Below are 24,023 nucleotides of genomic sequence, written 5' to 3'. Positions count from 1 at the left end.
ACACTGCCTTATGGAACTAGAAAAGAAGAACAAACTGTGTCCAAAATTAGCAGAACAAAGGAAAAAAATAAAGGTTAGAGCAGAAATAAATGAAATAGAGGAGAAACAAAAGATTAACCAAACTAAGACAACCCATAGTTACACTAAGAGAAAAAGGACCCAAATCAAAATATAAATGAAAATGGAGATGTTACAATGGATACCATAGTAATTTAAAGGATCATTAGAGGCTATGATGAACAACTACACACACCAAATGGAAAACCTAGAAGAAATGGAAAAATTTTTAGAAACATAACTTACTAAAACTGACTCAAGAAGAAATAGAAAATTTGAAAAGACCAATTACTAGTAAGGAGAGTGAATTAGTAATCAAAAATCTCCCAGGGAAGAAAATCCCAGACCAAATAGCTTCACTGGTGAATTTTACTGAACACTTAAAGAATAATTAACACCAATCCCTCTAAAACTCTTCAAAAAAGTTGAAGAGGAAAAGACACTCCCAAATTTATTGTATGAGGACAGCATTACCCCATAACAAAACCAGAAAAGGACATTACTAGAAAATAAAACTATATGCCAGTATCCCTGGTGAATATAGATGTAAAAATTCTCAATAAAATCATAGCAAACTGAATTCAACAGCACATTAAAACAATCATTCACCATCAGCAAAGTGGGATTTATCCCTTAGATGCAAAGATGGCTCAACATTCAATGTGATACATCACATGAATAGAATGAAAGAATCTCAATAGATACAGAAAAAGCATTTGAAAAAATTCAGCATCCATTCCTGATAAAAACTGTTAACAAATTAGAAATAAAAGGCATACAGCTCAACATAATAAAAGCCATATATGAGAAGCTGACAGCTAACTAACATCATACACAGTGGTTGAAAACTTCTCCTGTAAAGATCAGGAACAAGGCAAGGGTGCCAGTCTCATCACTCCTAATCAGCACAGTCTTAGAAGTCCTAGCTAGAGGAGTCAGACAAGCAAAAAAAATTAAAAAGATATTAGAAATGAAAAAAAAATTGTTTGCCAAAGGCATTTTATATAGAGAAAATCCTAAATACTTAACCAAAAAAACTTTTAGATCTCATCAATGAATCCAGTAAAGTTGCAGGATACAAAATCAACATATAATGGTGTTTCTGTACACTAGAATGAATTTTCTGGAAAAAAAAACCTCATTCCCTTTATAATAGCATCAAAAACAGAATACTTAGGAATTAATTGAAGAAGGTGAAATATCTTGACTCTGAGAGCTACCAGACATTGATGAAAGATATCAAAGACACAAATAAATGGAAAGTTATTCCATGTTCATGCATTAAAAGAATATTGTTAAATTATCAATATTACCAAAAGCCATCAATTGATTAAAAAAAAGTAAGGAAATCCATTTGTGACAACATGAATGGACCTTGAAGGCATCATACTAAATGAATTATCTCTGGTTTAGATGTGCATGAAGGAAACTACATGCCCGTCTGATCTTTAAGAGAATTTAACAAACTTACATAGGTACATCATAGTGTAATTTGGCATTTACCTTGGATATACATAGAGAGTTACCACATATATCATTCTAAAAGCAGTTCTTGAAACCCAGATGTCTTCTCAACTATATAATTTCCAGCCTCTAGATCTTAGAAAGAATGAAATGCCAAGACCCTTGATGACTCTCAAAACATACAATTTCCATTTACCCCAAATGATAATAAATGTACAGTCAAGAATGCATAGATACTGCAGCAGGCAGTGGTCTGCCAATATTCTTGCCTATGAACTCTGTGATTTGCTGGTAATTTTATGGAAGGTAGAATATTTCTGGGAAAAGCAGATTATTAAGGTATGAAGTGAGCCAGGGGAAAATGCATTGAAGGAGTATTTAGCCACCAATCTATAGTTGCATTATCTTGCTCAAATCGGTCATGAATTGCAAACCTCAGTTTCTTCAGTTGTAAAAAGTGGGAGATGGACTCAACAAAAGATTTTCAAATCTTGTCTGTGGATCCCTGTATAGTTTTTATAAAGTTACCTCAAGGGCGCCTGCAGGGCTGTGGCGAGGGAGAAATAGGGTGAGACTCCTGTCACATACCCTGCCCTTTTCTTACTCTCCGTCCTTCCCAGGAAGAGGGCCTCCTCAGATGCTTGAACAGTCTCCCCAGAGCACAGCTTTCATTATCAATATCCTTTTCAAAAAGGACCCACACTGTCCTTAAAATAAAATGGGACTTTAAGCCTGCCTGTTGCAACTCAATTTATTTCCCCAAATTTCTCATGTTTTTAAGCTTTTGCCTTTGCTTAGACTATTTTTGTGCCAAAAGTAACTTAGGTGACAATTTGTACCTTTGAAAATTTTCCCCATCCCTCAAGCTTCAGGTCAAGAAATATTTGTTCCCATGAAAACTTCCCTTGTCCTCACTTTCCCCTTCCCCCACCCTTGCCCACTGCCCATTGTATCAGTCCCTCCCATTTATAAATCTGTGGGACATTGTGGTGTGTGTATAAGAGAAGAGAGAGAATCCCTCTATTAAACAGAAACATTTCTGACACAAAAACTCTGAACTTATTCATGCTTATATTTATGCATACATGAAAGCTCAGTAAATGTTTATTGAATAGAAAAGCATTTTTAACAAAAAACTTCTACAGCCCAAACATGTGTGAATATCCCCCTGGTCTGGATTACCTAAAGGATCTTTCTTGTTCTCAAGCTGTGGAGTTCATGAAAGATGTTAATTCCATTTGAACCTATATGTTTATGCAGATGGGCCTATAATGACACATCACAGATCAATGTTCTTGTAGGGGCTGCCTAACATGGTAATTAGTGGTGATGACTTTTGGTGATGGTCTTTGGATAAATGCATATAGGCCTCCCTCATTTTATTGAGCTTTGCTTTATTGCATTTAGCAGATACTGCATTTACAAATAGAAGATTTGTGGGTACCCGGCATTGAGCAAACCTATCAGTGCCATTTTTCCAACAGCATTTGCTCACTTTGTTTCTCTGTCACATTTGGATATTTCTCAAAATATTTCAAACTTTTTCATTATTATATTTGTAAGGGTGATCTGTGATCAATAATTATAACTTGCTGAAAAGCTCAAACAACAGTTAGCATTTTTTAGCAATAAAGTATTTCTTAATCAGCTTATGTACATTTTTTTAGACATAAAGCTATTGTACACTTAATAGTATAGTATCAGCATAACTTTTATAGGCACTGGGAAACCAAAACTGTTGATTTGATTCACTTTGTGATATTCACTTTATAGTGTTAATCTGGAGGCAACCCTGCAATATTTTGCAAGGTAGGCCTGTAACAGAAAATGAGTTCTCATCACTGGAGGTGATTTCTGTGCAGTCGTATAGCTAGAAGGATATCATAAATTGTCTCGGTTCAGCTTTGGACTTCATTTTATCACCCAAAATGCCAGACTCTGCAAGTCTCTGCTTTCAAATATTTCCTAGACCCCAGGAGATATCGCTGTGTGTCATGATGAATCCACGCCATCTGGGTACTGTGCTGTCTTGCCAGGTCTCCACTGGAGATCTGCTATACCCATCAGGCATCTCAGTGCTCCTTGAGTCACTGCAGTTTCCTGCCAGGCTTCTGCTGAGTCGGCTCCCCTGACTAATTGCCCAGGAAAGCAATGCTCTGCCTGGGGTGGTGAGTCTTGGTGCTTCTCAGGGTGCTAACCCAGCACTGTTTCTCTCTCAGTTCTCACACCATCCTTTAAGAGACCAGTTTCTTTTGTTTCTGCCTCTACTCTTCTTCTTGGAAGGCTTGAGCAACAATTCCTGGGTCTAGGTAAAGGGAACAAGGTATGTCTTTCCATCCTCCTAGTCTCTTCCATCTTCTGCATAATTCCCTGTCCAGAAAAAATCCCTTCCCTTGTTCAGAAGAAAATAAGAATATTACAGCCACACTGGACCAAATTTTCAGTTATCTGTCATGCTAATAGATACACAGATACCTCAAAAGGTCAACATTTAGCAGGAAACCCAAGCTCTGAATTCCAGCTTTGACTTAGCAGGAACTACTAAAGACAGACCCTACCTCTGTCACCAAAGAATGCCTCACTTTACAAACATTCTGATGCTTCACACTTGGGTTTATTTATTTTACTGTCACTTGTTGATCAATCATTTTGTTCCATACACCTTCCATTTAATACCCAAAATAACGTTGATGTTATCCTTATACACTTTTCTTTCAAAGTTAACTCTGAAAGTAATTTCAGTTTGGTTTTGCCTATTTTAGTTGCAAACAAGACGTAGATTCCTGAAGTCCATATACAGAGTCCGAAACTGCCACATAAATTTTCATGTGCTTTCACACTGTCCCTGCACTGTAACTTCCAAAACAAAATGAGAAGAATGAAGACAACTTCACCTGATTTTGACCTTAGCAAGGGGGAGAAGGGAAGCATTATTTGTGTGTGTAATGAATAAGTAAGAGAGAATTAGAAATGGACTGATTAAACTGTTGATTACCTCCACTGCTTAAACTAACATCAGATAGTTCAAACCACAGAAACCACATTCAGATAATTAGGTAGAGAAGCTTATCTATACCCAGAGGAACACAAAATATATAAAGTGAGGGCTAGAATCCATTGCAGCAGCCCGCACAGCGAAGGTTACCCAATGTGACAAAATTCTCCTAGGAGTTAGCTAAATAATGAGGGCACAAACAAGGCCTAGCGTATTTGTATTACAAGTATGTACTTTTCTGAGTTAATTCCTGAATTTGTAGGAGTATGCTTTATTAGAATAAATTATGGGGATAGACGAGTTCTATTAAAGCTCCCCCACAAACTGGTCACCAAAACTAGGTCAGAGAAGTGAAGATAAAAAAGTTGATTCCATCCTAGGAAGCACTAATAAAGTATCTGCTGAAGACAGAAATAGTTGCTGGAATGAAAAGTAAGAGGGTCTTAACTGTGCATATGGAATAGAGTAAAGCTTGGAAAAGGAAAGAGGATTACAGGAAGAGAGAATATATAAGTACATTCAATTCAGTGGGGTATGTGACTGCTAATTTAGGAGTTTTTGTCTCCATGCTTAGAGGGAGGAAATCCCAGTTCTTTATTCCCTATATAATTTGCTGCCCAATTCCTCCTTGAGTTTCCTCTGAATTTGTGACATTTTTTAAAATTAAGGTATCACTGATATACAGTCTTATCAAGGTTTCACATGCACAACCTTGTGGTTTCAACATTCACCCATATCATCAAGTCCCCCCACCCCATTTAGTCACTCTCCATCAGCGTAGTAAGATTCTATAGAGTCATTACCTGTCTTCTCCATGCTGTACTGACTCCCCGTGACCTACCAATATTGTGATTGATAATTATAGTGCCCCTTAATCCCCTTCTTCCTCCCTCCCCACCCACCCTCCTCAACCTCTTCCCTTTGGTAACCACTAGTCCCTTCTTGGAGTCTGTGAGTATGATACTTTCAATTAATTCATTTCTTTACAACACCACCTTTTACCTTTCCCCCATTTCCCTCTTTTTCTGACATTCATCAAGCAACCCCAACCTTCTCTCTTCATCCCTTCTGTGATTTCTCTACAGGTAAAATCCCTTTTCAAGGTTAAATGTCAAATCAAATAGCTTTTGAGTTTATTGGCCTTTTTGGGTTCTAATTAATAAATATGAAAGAAACCACCTGACAGCCTACAACTACAATTTGGGTATCTCTTCTCTCCTGCGTGCATCATGTTGAAAATGAATCCATATCTTAGTCCCTATTGATCAACAAAGCAGAGCATTTTCCCCTTTTTTGGATGCTTAAATTTATCCCAATATCCCTAGTTTAAAAATACATTAAAACTACAGCCAGTCATTCTGATTTCTTCTCCATTCTTGACAAATTCTCCTGTTATCCCAATTTATGACAAAAAGATGTACTAAACTCCATCTTTTCTCAGAAAATTTTTACTTTCTATGGCATTTCTTAAATAAAAGAAGTTCTTCCAAATTATCACATCTTCTTACATTCAAATGCAAAAAAAACCAATACAAATATTACATACCCAAAACATTCTTACATGGAGCTTTATTCACTTATTCAACAACTATTCACTGAGCATCTACTACATGTCATGTATTCCGGTGATGTGACAGGGGCCTAAACTCAGGGCTTGTCGTAAATCAATTGAAATTCTTCCATTACCCAAAATTGTGATGATTCTTCCATTGCCAATAATTGTGATAAGGTCCAAATAAGTGGGGGACCTCCCGAAGTTTAATGATAAATAAAAAACAACTTTGGATATTTCAGAAGCCTTAATGTAATTTCTTTGGGAGAAGGAATTTATAGCACTGAGTTTTTTCCTGATTGTTAAAAAAGAATTTGTGGAAGAAAATAAAGAGTTGAATAATATAGGAAAGCATTTAATTCAAAAGTGCTGCAGTAGCCTAAAATATGCCTAAAACAACCCCGTTATCCCAGGCAGACTATGGTCCCACTGGTGGTGGTGGTCATGATTGCAGTGCTGCTTGTCCAGGCTTGATTATTCCAACCCTATAGAGAAACTTATTTACTGGATAATGAGGTGAAATTGATTCAAGCCACTAGTAAGAGGGTTGGTCATCCTGGATTGTGTATTTAGGTACAACCTACTGTGAAAAGTGGTTTTTCAGGTAATTACTAATGATATGAACAAGAAATTGTTGAACTCTGAATGTGACACATTTAAACATGGCCACTTACCCAGTAATCCCTCTTGCCATCAAACAGCCTCACCTAAAGAGAAAACACATTCCCACTTCTCTCTGGCCTCCCCCACTCCATGCTACCTCACTTCTAAAGAGTTGTACAAGCTTCAGAGCTCTTCAACAGACATTCTCCTCCCCCTTCTGCTCCTCTATTTCTATTTGTTCTTGGTTCCACGAGCACATTAAGTCTCATTATTTCCACCAATGCCACTTAAATGTACCCTTTCATCTTGATCACCAGCACCTCCATATTCAACCTTTTTAATTTCTCTATTGAATTAAGACAAGTGTTTCCCAAAATAGTCTCTTACCATATCCTAATTCATTTCCAATTCTGGAGCTAGAATAGTCTCTTTTAAAATGACAAAACCAGTCTTGCTCTCCTCGCCACATAAATCTTTAAGATTTTTGTAACAGACTAAAGACCTTAGCATAATATATAAAATTGAGCATGATATAGTCCTGGATTACCTTTTAAAGCTCATTTCTCATGGATGTTAAGTCAACTGCAGATACAACTATTTCTAATTCCTCAAAATTACCATTCTTTTTTGCCTCCAGACATTTGGACATTTGTGTGCTCTACCTGAATTCCAGCTCCTTTCACCTACCTCAGCCCTGTGTGGTGAACAACAAATCAGAATGTAAAACATGAATCTCTGAAGTTTATCAATCAATTTAGGTTGTGTCTTGCTGTGGTAACAAATGACCCAAATAACTAAGGCTTAACATTATTTCATGGGCCAGCTGTGGATGAGCTATGGCTCAACTTTAGTATCTGAGACCAACACTGAAGAAATACCTCTTATCTCATTCATGCCAGTCTCATGGAAGAGTTTAAATAAAGATGGTACAACCAATAATAGCTCCTAAGGTTTTGCTTAAACCTTTCCTTCTGCTCTCATTATCATATCTATGATATTCCCTGAATCTGTAACCAAAATCCTTGCTTTCTTTCTCAATACTAGGACTGGGTTCTCTATTATATATATAATAGACCATCACATGGCTGCAGATATTTACTTATCAGCTCCAGAGAATAGTGATGGTGATTATATGTGTGTCAGTGTCTGTATAATTTCCTACACCTAGAATATTTGTTGTACAAATGACAGAATGGGAAGCAAAGATCAGAATCTACTTTCTATAGAACAGGTACTCCTTATATTTCTTCAGTCAATGTAAAGTTAAAAGACCTGAGATTTAGAGATATTTAGTGACTTGCCAAAGGGCACAGGTCTTAGTAACTTCAGGGTTCAGCATCAGAATTCAAATTTCTTACCATCTAGTCCTTTTCTCTGTGTGTGTGGAATGGAAATAAATACTTTTTTATAAAGTTCACAAAAAAGTGTGATATCACACCATAACACAAGCTGGCATTACACTATTAGAGATTTGAAAGGTTATTACAGATTTTAGTCATATATGTAATAGTATAATTATCTAGCTTAAAATAGTAAGTATACTACTATATAATAATAACATAATAAGACACACACTCATATATTTGAGAAATGTATTATCTGTGCCTTTGGATCTATGAATGTATTGTTGCACCTCATTGGTTTTATTAGTGAGGCATCAAATGTAATCTCAATAAAAACAAGGATTTTGTTCCTCCTATATTATCAGTGATTAGAATAATGCCTCGAGTTAAGTGCTAAATGCTATTAGTTATTAGATAGACAGGAGAATGATTTCTGATTTCACTGACTAGTTATTTATTATTTCACTTACTTCCAGTAAAACTGTGAATGATAAGTCCAGTTTATAGCCATGGAAATGAATGGTAAGGTGGGGGTAGCACAAGATAAGCAGAGGAAAGAAATTTAAAGGCCTGGTATGCCACAGTATTGGAAGGATTATCTACACAGATACTGAAATCACCTGAATTAATGGGATAGTATTGAAGAGAATGACTGTGAGCCTGGAACTAAAGTCTGTAAGGAATGAAGCTGAATAATCCAAGGATCTAAAAGTGACTGCAGTGAGGAAGGAGGTTGTTAGAAATCTCTGAGAATGTAAGATAATGAGATATAAAACTAGAGGATTTGGGGAAAAGGGGGCATCTGAAAACAGTTTTCAGAGCCAGTTAAAGGATACATACCCTAATTCCAGGTATAAATGTATCAGACCAATTGTCACATTTTGAGAGAGCTGCAAAGGAAACAGTACCCTTAGGAGAGTGTCAGGTTCACATTAGACCAAAAGTTCCTGTGCAATTTAAATTTCAATCTCAATTTCAAACCCCTCATCTCCATTTCACTCCTTCAAGAACCCTAATTTAAACATTTCTGTAACTGAACCAGGATTTGCAATTCATTATTGCTATCAGCTTTTCATTTTTTCTTCCACTATATCCTTATTTTTAAACCAGTTTAGATTCATGTTCCATCAATATCAGCACAACTTTGCCCCTATCATTTTTCATCATACTTACCTGGAAAATTCCAACCCTAATGAGAATCCCTACTTATATGCACCTGTACTCAACTGTCACAGAGGAAAAACTCACAAATGTGCTGACAAGTTTCATTTTAAGTTTATGACACCAGATATTATTCCTTAGTGTAGCTACATTATTGTTTAATTTTCCTGCTCCATTCACTCTTCTATTATCCTTGATAAGTATTTTACACTTTCTCCTCTGTCCTCAAACCTTCAAACCTTCTTACCTTTGATTAGCCTGGAAAAAAAAAGTTTGAAACCTTTCCTTTTGCTCCCATTATCATATCTATGTTATTCCCTGAATCTGTAACCAAAATCCTTGCTTTCTTTCTCAATACTAGGACTGGGTTCTCTTTACTTAAATACTTCTTTACTTTTTCAAATAAGGCCACAGATCCAATAATAAATCTGTTCCTTGTGAGATCGGTTTTCTCTTTCAACTGTAAAATAGGATTACAGCTCCTAAACAACTTGTGATTTCTGCCCCCAAAATCTCAAAACAAGAATTAAAAACCCAGAGCACCTTGACCATACATTACACTCCAGCTTGTTCTTCTGGAGCAAAACAGCATAGAGTTGAACATGATTCTTTCCAGTTCCTATCCTCTTTCTCTCTTGAATCCACCTCAGTCAGGTTTTTGCACGGCATTCCATTGAAATGACTCTTGTCAATTTAACCAGTGAATTCTAGTTCCTGAATCAGATGATCCTAGATCCATCAACAGCATTTGACACAGTTTATCTTTCCTTCCTTCTGCCTCAAGGACCATGCTTTCAGTCTCCATTGCCAGATCCTCATCACAATTCTGTGCTCCCAGTGTTGGATTGTTCCATTTCGTACAGTACTATGGCTTGCAATGTCATTTGGTTGCTTTCATTTCTAAAATCAGTGTTTTCAGTTTGAGTACCTAAACTCTAGATTTAAAAATTAAATTACCATCTACCTACCACATCAGCATTTTATTTAAAAAAAATGAATAAATAAAATAAGGGAGAAATGTGGGATTCACATATAAATCAAGTATAAAAATCAAATGAATAATCATATCTGACTTGATTGTTTATAGTTAATGATGCGTGATCAAAACCGAAAGTTTCTGTGATATGACTGCCCTTGCACTGTTCACCATGTAAGAACTTATTCACTATGTAAGAACTTGTTCACCATGTAAAGAACTTGTTCATTATGCTTCAGAAGATTGGAGACTGTTGAGAATTAGGCTTGGGGTTGATTAATGATTGTGCATTGAGTCCCCTATACAGAATTTTATTGTTGTTAACAACCATTTGATCAATAAATATGTGAGATGCCCTCTCAAAAAAAAACAAACAAATTTCTGATTCCCCACCATCTCAGTAGATGGCACTTCCTACTGTATAGTTACTCAGGCCAAAATCTTTGCAGTAGCATGTGAAACCTCTAAACACTCTATATTTACTCTGAAAGCAAGCCCTATAGGTCTACCTTCAATTTCCATAATGAGGATATTTCCCTTCTTTCTGACTTTCTCCCCCACTAAATGTTCTTGTCTCAGCCACTACCATCTCTCAGTTGGATTAATGCAATAGTCCCAACTGGCTTTCCCATTTCTGCCATTTCCTTTCCCCAGTCAACCTAGCAGCCAGGATACTCATAACATTTAAGTCAGTTCATTTCATGAATGCTCAAATTGGTGATTAAACAAAAGTTCTTATACGACCTACTGAGCCCTACGTGACCTGACCCTGTGTTACCTCTCTGATGGCTTCTCATTCCATACTCCTGCATCAGTCTATGCCAGGCACACTGGAATCCTCCATGTTCTTCAAATAGGCAAGTGGGTTAATTCCTCAGGGCCTTTGCACCTGCTGTTCCCATGGCTTAAAATGCTTTTTTCCATATAATCTCAGGGATTTATTCTTTATCCCACACTCCAGACTCTAATATTTTATCTATCTCCTGTTATCACCCCACAGCACAATCCTTTGTACCACCAAGGTCTTCTGTTACTACACCTTCTTTGTCTAATGGAAATCTGACACTCTCCTAAGGATACTGTTTCCTTTGTAGTTCTCTCAAAATGTGACAATTGGTCTGATATACCGGGGATTAGGGTATGTGTCCTTTAGATCCTCACTGTTGTTTTCAGACTCCCCCTTTTCCCCAAATCCTCCAGTTTTGCATCTCATTATCTTACATTCTCAGAGATTTCTAACAACAACCTTCTTCACTGCAGTCACTTTTAGAACCTTGGATTACTCAGCTTCCTTAGGCTTAATCTATGAGAGGGATTCTATAGTACACAAGCTTGACAAAAACTTTATCACAGACGTTTAAACAGGTTTTCCCATTGCAAAACTTCTTCAGTCTTATAAAACTCAAATTTGCATTGCATATCCTGTAAGAGGAATAATTTACATACTATTTTCAGAAACGTGTTTGAATAACAATTTTTCATGAAGCTATTTATGGAATTTCACTAAATAAACTCTGAGTGAGATACAACAGTTTACACTTTTTCATGAAGCTATTTATGGAATTTCACTAAATAAAATCTGAGTGAGATACAACAGTTTATATAATTTCATTAGCAAGAATCCAATCTCAGTTTTCTGGTGTCTTAAACTGTGTAGATAGGGATGAAGGGCAAGATGAGATTCATGCTCATATTATAAAGGCAGATGGTGGTGATGAGATTAGAAGCACCAAAGAGGAGAAAAGGATGAGCCCATCTAAGAACACATGGAGCTCAGGGCTCTTCAGTCCACACAGACATGAATGGTACATGTATGTAATGAACATTCTGGGATATTTGCAGAGCAGCTGCCAATTGTATTTTTTGTAGTTGTCTTTTTCCCTCCCGTCATTCAAAAAGATATTCCAGGTATCTGGCACTAAGATTTTGACATCTGACTCTAGAATATTTTTCTTCTCATAGCAATGTGTCAAGTTCTTTCACTTTCTTATATAAATATATTTCATCATTTTACACCATGATCAATTTTTTTAATACAAACAATGATAACTGCTTAGATAGAAGTTATAAAAATGTTTCTTTGTAAAAATTGTCCATTTTTATTTTAACTTAAACTAGTGGAGTGTGGTTTCTAAAAGTATATCCTTGGAATAAAGACAATCTGGATTTGAATTCAGGTTGGGACAAGAACCACCTCTGTGATCTTGGATGAGTCATACTACTGCTCTGTGCTTCAGTTCTCTGAGTTGTATAATGGGGACCCTGTAGAGGCTAAATAAGGAAATGATCATGAAACACTGAGACAGTGCCTGGTACATTTGAAGCATAATAGCTAGCTGATATGTAATATAACTAAATGCTAGCATTTATTTTTAGCCATGACTACTAATCATTATTAAAAATGTATAGTACCTTGAGTAGGGATGAACTAATAAAGATATTTTTTTAAATTAAGAGTTGTCAGTTAAAATTCCTATTACCTTAGTGCACCTGTATATTTTCCAAAATATTGAGTACAAATCACAAGATATAGAAGATCTTGTTCTATTTCTACAACAAATTTGCATGATTCCATGAACAAAATTAAAATCTAGCCCCTTAGGACAGTGACCTTCCCTTAGTAAGCACATAAAATATACTTAAAATGTATTGAGATGTATTATTTTTTTCAATACTATAACCTTAAAAAAATCTAGAAAGCAGCATTTTTATTGAATTACCGAAATCACAAATACAATAAAATAGAATGTCTAGGGAAATTAATATAAAGAAGAGGAATTATTCTACCAATCAAATGCAAAAATGACTTCTTACCTACAAGCACATTTTCTATGAAATACATTAAAAATACACAAAAAAAGTTTTGAGCTTACACATTTCCCCTTTCATTTATAGCTTTAAAGCTTTCTTATATGCCTTTATTCTTTCTTAACTTCCAACCACACTGCTGTGGTTGCTGCCCCTACACTATTGTTCCTTCACACATTAGGCTGCTGTCATGAGATGTATTTTATTAAATGACACAAAGGTTTGGCCTTCTGTGAAATGATGCTAATTAGCTGAAACTCTCCATTGGGGCTTCAAAGGCAGGTAGAAACCCTCCATGTGAAAATGACCCTCATCGTCACTGAATATGCTTTTAATTAACGTTCCATTAACTGGCTGACAATAACATCTAAGCTAAGTGAACAGATCTGAATGTAATTAAACATTTATTAAGTGACCTGCATCCCTATTACAACCATGGTCTCTTTCCCCTTCACATTAGTCAGGGAAGGAATGCAAGAAGAAAAAACAAAAGGCCAGTTATTTCCATCATCCACCTTTCATTTCCTTCAAACGGCGATACTTTAATTAACAGTTAAAATAGTGCAAAGTCAGCTTATTGGATTTTTAAAACACTGGGCCTGGAGACTGCCAGTTCATTATAATGACACTTACTAAACTGTCTTAACTAATGCCACTTTGGTAGCAGAGTCTCAGCAGAAGACTGAATCAGGCTTAACACCAGTGAACCAAGGAGCATCTCTTTGTATCAGATAAAATTTAACTGGTAAGACTTGGCATGTTAAGTTTCTTCTGATTTTTTCACTAAGTTATTTTAAAACAACAGAAATTCTCTCCTTATTTTTCACTTTACTTATTTCAGATTTATTCAGGAATAATCATGGTACCTGTGGTACAGATAACAGAAGGGTCTGAGGTTTGAAGCTCTTCACCATTAAGGAATATCTTAATATTAGAATAAAATAAATTTTATTCAACTATATGGAACCAGGTGAAATTTTCTTCCTCAGGTGATAGTGTTTCTATTCTGTTACAAATCTGATTCTTCATTTACTCTTTGCTGCTTTTCTTGGGGATGGCTGCTGAAAGTGACAAATATACTAACATGTAACCATGGAATTCCATATTATTTTGATTCACAAATTGAGAATGTGATTGTACCAGTAATGATATAATTCAAAATTTTACATTCTGAAGTTGCGGTTATTTCTGTAGCTATAATCATATTCTATTTTTAAAATATCACTATTGAAACTGACCATCTGATTAGATGAATTTTGGCAGTTTTCACTAATGAGGATCTGAATATAAGAAGGTACAAAATGATGCATCTTAAGTACTCTTGAGAATCAATAAATGAATGTTTAGTTTTATTTAACAAATTAAGTCATGGATTGTTGTACTTGAGAATGTGGTTCTTTTTATTTATGATGAGTCTACTCTCTGAAAAAGCTTTAATTTATGAAAGAAGAGTTTGCATAAACTTTGACTTTCTATTTTAAAAAAAGCATATGAAATAACTCAGGTGCTATTAGAAAAATCCTAACAAATCAGACAAAAGTTACAGCCTAACATTTGTCTGGAATGACCTGCTTGTTCTGTCCCATATTCATTTTCTTCCTGATAACTAAATCCAGTGAATACTGGTTGACTTATGAGCCACTCTTATTTCCTTTCCATTTAAATTGTTAAGAATTAACTGAATAAAAGAAAACTCAGGAATCATGTGAAATGGAGGAGGCGATGGCAAGACCTGTTAGAGAAGGTTGAAAGCTCAATTTGTAGGGTCAGAATTAGTAAAAACATGTGACTGTGAAAGATCAACCTCATAGACCAGAGCAAAAGGTATCAACTGAAATATATGCTGACAACTCCCAACTTTGTCTCTAGTCCAGGCTTTTCTACTGAGACTCCCATGTACCCAATTTGATATCTCCACTTCCGTGTCTCACAAATATTTCATCTCAACATGTTCAGAAGTAAGCTGAATTGCACCACCTAAACACTAGTTTCTCTTCCAGTTTCCCCCGCTTCAATAAACGAAACCAAATTTATCCAGCTGATCAAATCAGAAGACTGAGAAATGTGTTTATAACTCAGAACCTCACCACCAACATTCAGTCAATTATAAATTTAATAAAATTATATATATATATATAAATTTGATATGTATATCAAATTGATATCGGTCCACTGCCACCATTTTAACCTGTCATCACCTCTAGTCTGAACCACCACTCCAAATCTGGACAATAGAAATTGACTTAGAAATGTCAGTTAGGTAGGAATTGCAATTGCATATTGTAAGATACCCTGTTCTCCAAATACAAAGATAGATACATAATTAATAATATATAAAAAGAATTTGAAAGACATAGATGGGGGAAAAAATATTTGTATGACTCAAAAGTCCACAGGAAATACCAATATGAGCAAGGCTTAAGCCACCTACATACTGGCCTCTGTGTCCAGAATTAAGTGAAGGAAACTGGAAGTTCAAGCCCATGGGCAGTAGAAACTAAGCAATCCATGAGACACAGTCAGCCAGAGGCAAACTGAGTGTTCAAAACCAGGGGCTGTAGCAGGAGTCTCACTCATATAAATGGAGAGCCACAGAAGCTGACATAGATTACTTCCCAGGGCTGCAGGAGGTTTTGAGTAGCACACTGGAATTTTTATGGCAACCACTAGAAACATGATAAAAATATTAACCCAAAATAAAGTTACAAATAAGAAAATCTAAAGAACAGATAGGACAAATGAAAATAAAAAATGAACGTGTCAGATAAGCATGCCTGCCAGTAATCACATGAAATAAAAGTGGACATAATGCTATATTTATAAGTTTTTAAGTATAGATTTTTTTAATAAGTGATCAGTTTTCTGTCAATATAAGTTATATCTAGAAATAAAAGTAAATTTACCAAATATGTCCTTGATAAAGACATTTACAATTACAGCAGATATCACATCTAATGGTAACATATTACTTTCCTTCAGAGATCACTAACAGTTTAGACAAACGTGTTTGCTATCAACACTTGGACATTAATTTCAGCTACCATGTTGCAAGAAAGAACAAAAACAATAAAAGTTTTAAGAATTTCAGAGGAAGACCTAAAACTTGTAGCAGTCATAAATGACACAAACTATACATGAAAAAATAGAAACAAAAACAAAAAAAAATGTCTAGACAAAACCTACTGGAATTGACAATTTGAGCAAGCTTACTGAATATAAGATCAACATAAAAATGTCCATTTTTCTGTGTACTAGCTAGAAATGATTAAAGAATTCAAACTAATCTATGTGACATTAAAATGCATGAATAATATTAAATTCCTAGGAAAAAATCTAAAAGGAAAAAATCACAAAATATTTCAAAAGCAATTTTAAGAGACTGAAATAAATGGAGCAATGCACCATATACATGAGTTAAAAGACTAAATATGTTAAGGATGCCAATTTCCCAAAACTGATTAATGGAATCAAAGCAATTTCAATCAAAATGTGGCCATACTCTGCATGGACATGCCAAGCTAATTCTGAAACTTATATGGAAATGCAACGCCCATAGTCAAGATAATAATCAGGTAGAAGAACAAACTTGGAGAACATATATTACCAGGTGTACATAAATTAAAATAATTAAAAGTGTGACTTTGAGACAAAAATAAACAGGCCAATGAAATAAATGAGAAACAGACCATTTTTGACTCTAAGAAAAAAGGTTATGTGTATGTATTGGGAGACTCTTAATCAATGTAAATATATGAGCAAACAAAATATTGCTCAAAAGCAATACATAAAAAAATAATATAGATGGTATGGAACTAGTTATATATAACATATATAAAACAAACAAAATTTTTAAATTGTGTAGGGGTAATAAAGAGATTGAAAAAGTTTTTTTTCTTTAAAGCAGGGATATAAATCTCACGATAGCCAGTTGTAACCTCTAGAAAGAGCAGAGAGGGTTGCAATAAAAAAGAGGTATAACGTCTTGAAAAGGACCCAAATTGTCGAGTAAAAGGGGAAAGATAAACTTATTTGCTTTAAAATTAAGTTTTCTAATAATAGTAAAAAAGGCACAGAATGGAATGAAGTATTGAGACAGATAAAGTTGAAAATAATTTATATGCAAAGAATATGAAGTACTCCTATGAAACAATTAAAAAAGACAGATAACCCAATTTAAAAAGGTCGGAAGTTTGAACACACATTTGATAAAATAGGATTTCCAAAATGGCTTTAAAATTTAGAAAAAGATGTTTAACCCCATTTAGTCATCAGTGAAAGGAAATTAAATCCAAAATGAAATTAATACACACATTGAACAATTTGACTAATAGAACTCAATAATACTAAGTGCTGGTGAGAATATAGGTCAGCTAGAACTGTCGTACATTCTTGATGGGTGTGTAAGTTGAAATAGCTGCTTTGGAATACTATTGTTTTCTACTAGTGTTGAATATTAACCTTATGATCAAGCAATTCCACTACTAGGTGTACACACTGAAAAGATGTAATACAGACATACTCAAGGACATGTAAAGTAATATTCATCTTACTATTACTCATAAGCCCAAAACTAGAAACAACATATGTCCTTTAACCATTAATGAAAAATTGTGGATATAGTCACATGGTAAAATACAATACAAGAACAGTTCATAAACTCTAGCTATATGAATCATAGGTAGATCTTACAAAAACAATGATGAGCAAAAGAAAACAATACATATCAAAATTCAGTAAAATGAAAACATAAAAGGCAAAATTTAATTACAGTATTTAGAGACAAATGGTTAGGTAGCAACAAATAAATATAGATCAAGAAAATAAAAATCAAGATAGTGCCTATCTTTGGAGAGGATGAAGGAGATATTGGAGATATTGATAGTATAGGGCCATGGGAGGGATTCTGAGATATCATCTCAAGATTACTAATTCTTAACCTTGTGTATTTGTCATGATAAATCATTATTTTCTGCACTTCTATGTATACTACATTTCAAATTTTAAAATGTAAAGTTTCAATGCTCCATTTAGAAAAATCTAATAGGATAAGACTAAGTCCAATGTTTATATTTTCTGGTCAAAATGAGTGTCGAATTTTCTAGTCCTTGCTGACACAATGGCAATTCCTCCTGGAAGGTCTTGAGATGTTAGGTCATCTGTAAAGAGATGGATCAAAACATTTTTAAAGATATAAAAGACAAAAAATAGGATGCAACGTGTAATGAGCATAACTTTGTTTCATGAAGCATGTTTTAATTTTTTATATGTGTATGTGTGTGTATATAGAAGTATGTGCTTAGTAGCAAGACATACAGTATCTCAACATAGCCTGGAGAAAATTCTGATACACTTTGTTAATACTGGGTGAAGCAAGACTACCTATTGAGCTCATTTTCCTTTTGGGTACTAACTTTTATTTTCTTGAGATATAGAAAATAGAAACCATTCATTTCCTGGCAATACATTCTGTAAAGAAGATAAATATATCACATCATTTTAATTTTGATTTGAAATTCTTATTTTTACAAATTTTGTGATAAAATATGGGAAGGGAGAAAAAATAAATACTCGGGGGAAGAACATGAAACTTGGAAGATGTATGCTTAATAGTAATTATCCTTTTTAAAGATAAATAATAATAATTATCCTAAGTCTAAGCTAAAATCAGTGAAACCATACATGCTTGAAAATAATGAGTTGGCATATTATTAGAAATGATCCTTTCCAACACAGATTCTGGGCTAAAGGTTCAGTGAGTTTTGAAACATTCTACATGTTGCTGGGTTGTGGAAAAAAAAGAGAATCAAAGGGAACTTGTTTCACTGATGATGACTTTTTATTGTACATTATGGGCTCAAAAAATTACAGAGCATGTAAAATCTATTTAGTGTTTTTGATGGCTGGAAATAATGATAGTAATTGTATACTGAAGTATAAATGGAGACTGGAATCTTTTCCTCAGCTGTTAACTCTTCAAATAAAAAGTGGTCCATTTAAATTGTGAATTCTTTTTCTTATATGCTAGGCTAACTTAACTTTTAAACAAAGAGGAACTCCCCTATTCTTTTATTCCTAGGGAGACTTACCTTATGTGCTATGCCAGGTCCATATAAAAATGTTTCCAAAAGTGAAATAGTGACATTTGAGACAATCAGGAAGCAAGAGGGTGTGGAATCCTTACAGAATTTTCATTGTAACGGTCAATAACTCATGAGTGATACCCAAAGTGATTGTGTTTAATGGCATGAATTAAAGACTGGGCTGTACTATTTGTTAGCATTGTAAGGTTACAACAGAACACCACCCAAACTCCCTGAGCTCAAGCCTAACAAAACTGATACATACCAAAGAAAGTTAATACACAATGATAAAGGCATCAGTCCTGAGACGATAGAACAATTATTAGTATCTATGCACCCAACATATGAGCACCTAAATATGTAAAACAAATACTAACAGAATTATAGGGGGAAATAGACTGCAAATTAATCATATTAAGGGATTTTATCATCCCATTTAGATCAATGCACAGATCAGCCAGACATAAAATAAATAAGGAAACAGAGGCACTAAACAACACATTAAGTCAGAAGGATTTAACAGATATATACAGAACATTCCACCTTAAAAGAGGAGGATACACATATTTCTCAAGTGCACATGGGACATTCTCCAGAGTAAATCACATATAAGGACACAAAAGAACCTCAATAAATTCAAAAAGATTGAAAGTGTATCAAACATCTTTTCAGATCACAATAGTATGACACTACATATCAATTACATGAAGAAAAAAACCCACAAACACATGCAGGCTAATCAACATGCTTCTGTATAATCAATGGATCAATTAAAAAATTGAAAAGGAAATCAAGAAATACATGGAGACAATTGTAGACAAAAATTGAACAGTCCAAAATTTGTGGTATGCCACAAAAGTGGTTCTAGGAGGGAAGTATAAAGCAATATAGGCCTACTTTAAGAAACAAGAACAATCTAAAATAAACAATCCAAACTCACAACTAAAGAAACTAGAAAAAGAAGAACAAATGAAACCTTAAGTTAGTAGATAAAAGGACATAATAAAGACCAGAGCAGAAATCAATAAAATAGAGAAAAATAAAACACTAGAAAAAAAATTAATGAAACCAAGAGCTGGTTATTTGAGAAAATAAACATAGACAAACCCCTAGTCAGACTTATCAAGAAAAAAAAGAGAATATGCAAATAAACAAAATCAGAAATGAAAAAGGTTAGACACAATGATACCACAGAAATACAAAGAATTATTAGAGAATACTATGAAAAGCTATATTCCAATAAACTGGACAACCTAGAAGAAATGGACAAATTCCTAGAAAAGTAAAACCTTCCAAGACCCAGGAAGAAACAGAAAACCTGAAGAGACACATTACCAGTAATGAAATTGAATTGGTAATACAAAAACTCCCCAAAAAACAAAAGTCCAATACCAGATGGTTTCACAGCTGAATTCTACCAAACTCTTAAAGAAGAGCTAATACCAATCCTTCTTAAAGTATTCCAAAAAAATAGAAAAAGATGACTATTTCCAAACTCATTTTATGAGGTCAGCATCACTCAAATACCAAACCAGATAAAGACACTATCCCTGATGAACACAGATGCAAAAATCCTCAACAAAGTGTAGGCAAGTCAAATTAAAAAATACATCAAAAAGATCATCCATCATTACCATGTGGTATTTAATCCAGGGAAACAAGGATAGTACAGTATTCATAAATCAATCAATGTGATATAGCACATTAACAAAAGGATAAAAACCATATGATCATCTCAATAGATGCTGAAAAAACATGGGGCAAAATTCAACATTCATTCATGATAAAGCTCTCAGAAAAATGGGTATAAAGGGAACATATTTCACCATAAAAAACACCATATATGACAAACCCACAGTTAACATCATTCTAAATAGTGAAAACCTAGAAGCTTTTCCTCTAAGATAAGAAACAAGACAGGCATGCCCACTCGCACCACTTTTAATCAATATAGTACTGGATGTCCTAGCCACAGCAGTCAGACTAGATAAAGAGATAAAAGATACCCAAATTGGTAAGGAAGAAGTCTAGCTATCACTATTTATAGATGACATGATACTATATATAAAGACCTAAAGACTCTGCCCAAAATTTTTAGAATAACTGGATTCAGCAAAGTTGCAGGATACAAAATCAATATACAGGAATCTGTTTCTTTCCTTTATATTAGGAACAAATCACCAAAAAGAAAAATAAGGAAAACAATTCCATTTATAATTGCATCAAAAAGAATGAAATACCTAGGAAAAACTGAACCAAGGAGGTGAAAGGCCTATAATCTGAAAACTGTAAGATACTGATGAGAGAAATTAAAGAAGACACAAATAAATGGAAATCTATTCCATATTAATGGATGGATAGGAAGAATATTGTCAAAATACCATCCTGTCCAAAGCAATTTACAGATTCAATGCAATCCCTATCAAAATACAAATGGCATTTTTCAGTGAACTAGACCAAATAATCTTAAAATTCATATTGAACCACAAAAGACCCAAATAGCCAAAGCAATACTGAAAAAGAAGAACAAAGCTGGGGCTACTACACTCCCTGACTTCAACCTATACTAAAAAACTACAGTAGTCAAAACAGTGTGGTACTGGCACAAGATTAGACCCAAAGATCAGTGAACAGAATAGAGATCCCAGAAAGAAACCTGTGCAGATGATCAATTAATATATGACAAAGGAACCATGAATATACAATGGGGAAAAGACAGTGTCTCAATAACTAGTGTTAGGAAAACTGGGAAGATACATACAAGAGAATGAATCCAGATTACTGTCTAACTTCATACAGAAAAATAAAACTCAAAGTGGATCAAAGACCTAAATATAAAACATGAAACCATAAAATTCTTAGAAGAAAACAGGCAAAAAATCTCTTGAACATGAGCATGCGAAATTTTTTCTGGACATGACTCCCCAGGAAAGGGAAACAAAATTTAAAAAATGCATAGGTAGAACTACATTAAACTAAAAACTTCTGTACAGTAAAGGACACCAAGAGCAGAACTAAAAGGCAACCTACAATATGGGAGAATATATTTGTAAATGATTTATCTGATAAGGGGTTAACATCAAAAATATATGAAGAACTCATATGCCTCAACACCAAAAAAAACGACTTCATTAAAAAATGGACAGAGGACCTGAGAAGACATTTTTCTAAGAGAAGAGACACACGGCCACCAGCACATGAAAAGAGTGCTCCACATCTCTAATCATCAGGGAAATGCAAATCAAAACCACAATGAGATAACATCTTACACCAGTCAGAATGGCCACTATCCAGAAGACAAGAAAAAAGTGTTGGGGATGATGTGGAGAAAACAGAACCCTCCTATAATATTGGAGAGAATGTAAATTAGTGCCACCACTATGGAAAGCAGTATAGTTTCCTCAAAAACCTAAAAATAGAAATACCATATAACCCAGTAACTCTACTTCTAGGAATTTGCCTGAAAGCAAAATCCCTGATTTAAGAAGATATTTGCATCCCTATGTTTATTGCCACGTTACTTACAATAACCAAGATATGGAAAAAAACATAGTTTCCATCAGTAGATGAATGGATAAAGATGTGGTATATATACACAATGGGTATTATTCACCCATAAAAAAGAAATCCTGCCATTTGTGACAACGTGGATGTACCTAAAAGGTATTATGCTAAGTAAAATAAGCCAGGTAAAGAAAGACAAATATCATATGATTTCAATTATTGGTGGAACCTAAAAAAATAAAATAAAACAAAATGAACAAAAAAACAATAGACTCATAGACACTGAGAACTGACTGATGGTTACCATGGGAGACGGGCTGGAGAGGGTAGATAAGAGGATGTGAGGATAAAGAGGCACAAAAAAGTCTCAATCATAATATAAGCTGGTCACGGGGATGGAAGTGCAGCCTGGAGAACATAGTCCATGGTTCTGTAACATCTTTCTTTGTTGACAGTAATTGCACTAGTTGGGGTGAAGATTGATTAATGTACGTAACTGTTGAATCAGTTTGTTGTATACTTGAAAGCAATTTAATATTGTATATAAATGATATTTCAGTTAAAAATACACAAAAATGAAAGAAGAATAATGCACATGACAATGTCTTGTTAAACTCTATAAAGCTCCTAAGAGGATCATGTTTTATTTTTACCTGTAAAAAAAAAATCATGCTAAATGAGCATTGTACCCAAATATTTAATTCAATTGTTTATGATTATAAACGCTTTCATAAACATTGCATCTTTAGATTTATTCTCAAATAATTCTGGCTAGGCAGAAAGACAAACTTTTTTTATATGGAAACAAGGAATTTTTAAATGCATGAAAATTTCAAAAAACAAAACTCAAAACTCAGGCATGTACAATGGAGAGTATGTGTTTACTTCTATCTCTGCTAAATCCTCATAAAATGAAAAGAAAGATAAAAGTTTGTCTATCTGATTCAGTATTAAGGAAAGGGTCTTTGACTTCAGGCAAAGTATTTCAAAATATTCCTAGAAGACGGTATGTGCTAGAAGAATAATAACCCACAACAAAGGAGAACTTTTCATTGGGCTGGCTTGCTGTTCAATCTAGTGATGGAAAATGAGTCTCTAAACTCAGTGCTCTGAGGTTTGCAGAACAGAAGTGATGGTTGAGTGAAAATCAAGAGGAATAACTGATTTTTTTTTTTTTTTTTACAGGATAGCTGCTTAAATTACCCTCCTGCCTCTTCTGAAATTTTGAGTTGGCAACACAGTGTTTATCCTCAGGCCAAAACATTAGAACTGCTCCCTAAAGAAAAGGAAAAAGCTGCCTTGGAAGAACAAGAACTGCTGGTGTGGATCTTGTCACGGAATAATACTCTCCTTAATTATAGTGTGAGTGTCATTTAAAGTATCATTTAGAAGTAGTCGTATTTCCAAATTCCCATTCAGATGCCATCAGGGAAGTACAGACCCATTGAACAAACAAGTATGATCAGAAATAAATAAACCC

The 24,023-nt window shown here is 34.5% G+C and overlaps 1 long non-coding RNA gene across 1 annotated transcript in view; it reads left to right on the top strand.

Annotated features, from left to right (window-relative positions):
- Positions 1-23,798, top strand: part of LOC140844276 (uncharacterized) — a 414,430-nt gene extending 390,632 nt beyond the window's left edge. Inside the window, exon 3 of the long non-coding RNA XR_012122424.1 lies at positions 23,729-23,798. This is a non-coding gene — a long non-coding RNA (uncharacterized lncRNA). The remainder of the gene's footprint in view (positions 1-23,728) is intronic.
- Positions 23,799-24,023: the final 225 nt, after the last annotated feature.

The sequence above is a fragment of the Manis javanica genome, chromosome 11 (genome assembly GCF_040802235.1).
Source record: "Manis javanica isolate MJ-LG chromosome 11, MJ_LKY, whole genome shotgun sequence".
In the NCBI taxonomy this organism is placed as follows: domain Eukaryota; kingdom Metazoa; phylum Chordata; class Mammalia; order Pholidota; family Manidae; genus Manis; species Manis javanica.
Note: the sequence above shows the minus strand (reverse complement) of the source record. Positions and strands in the feature narration are given on the sequence as shown.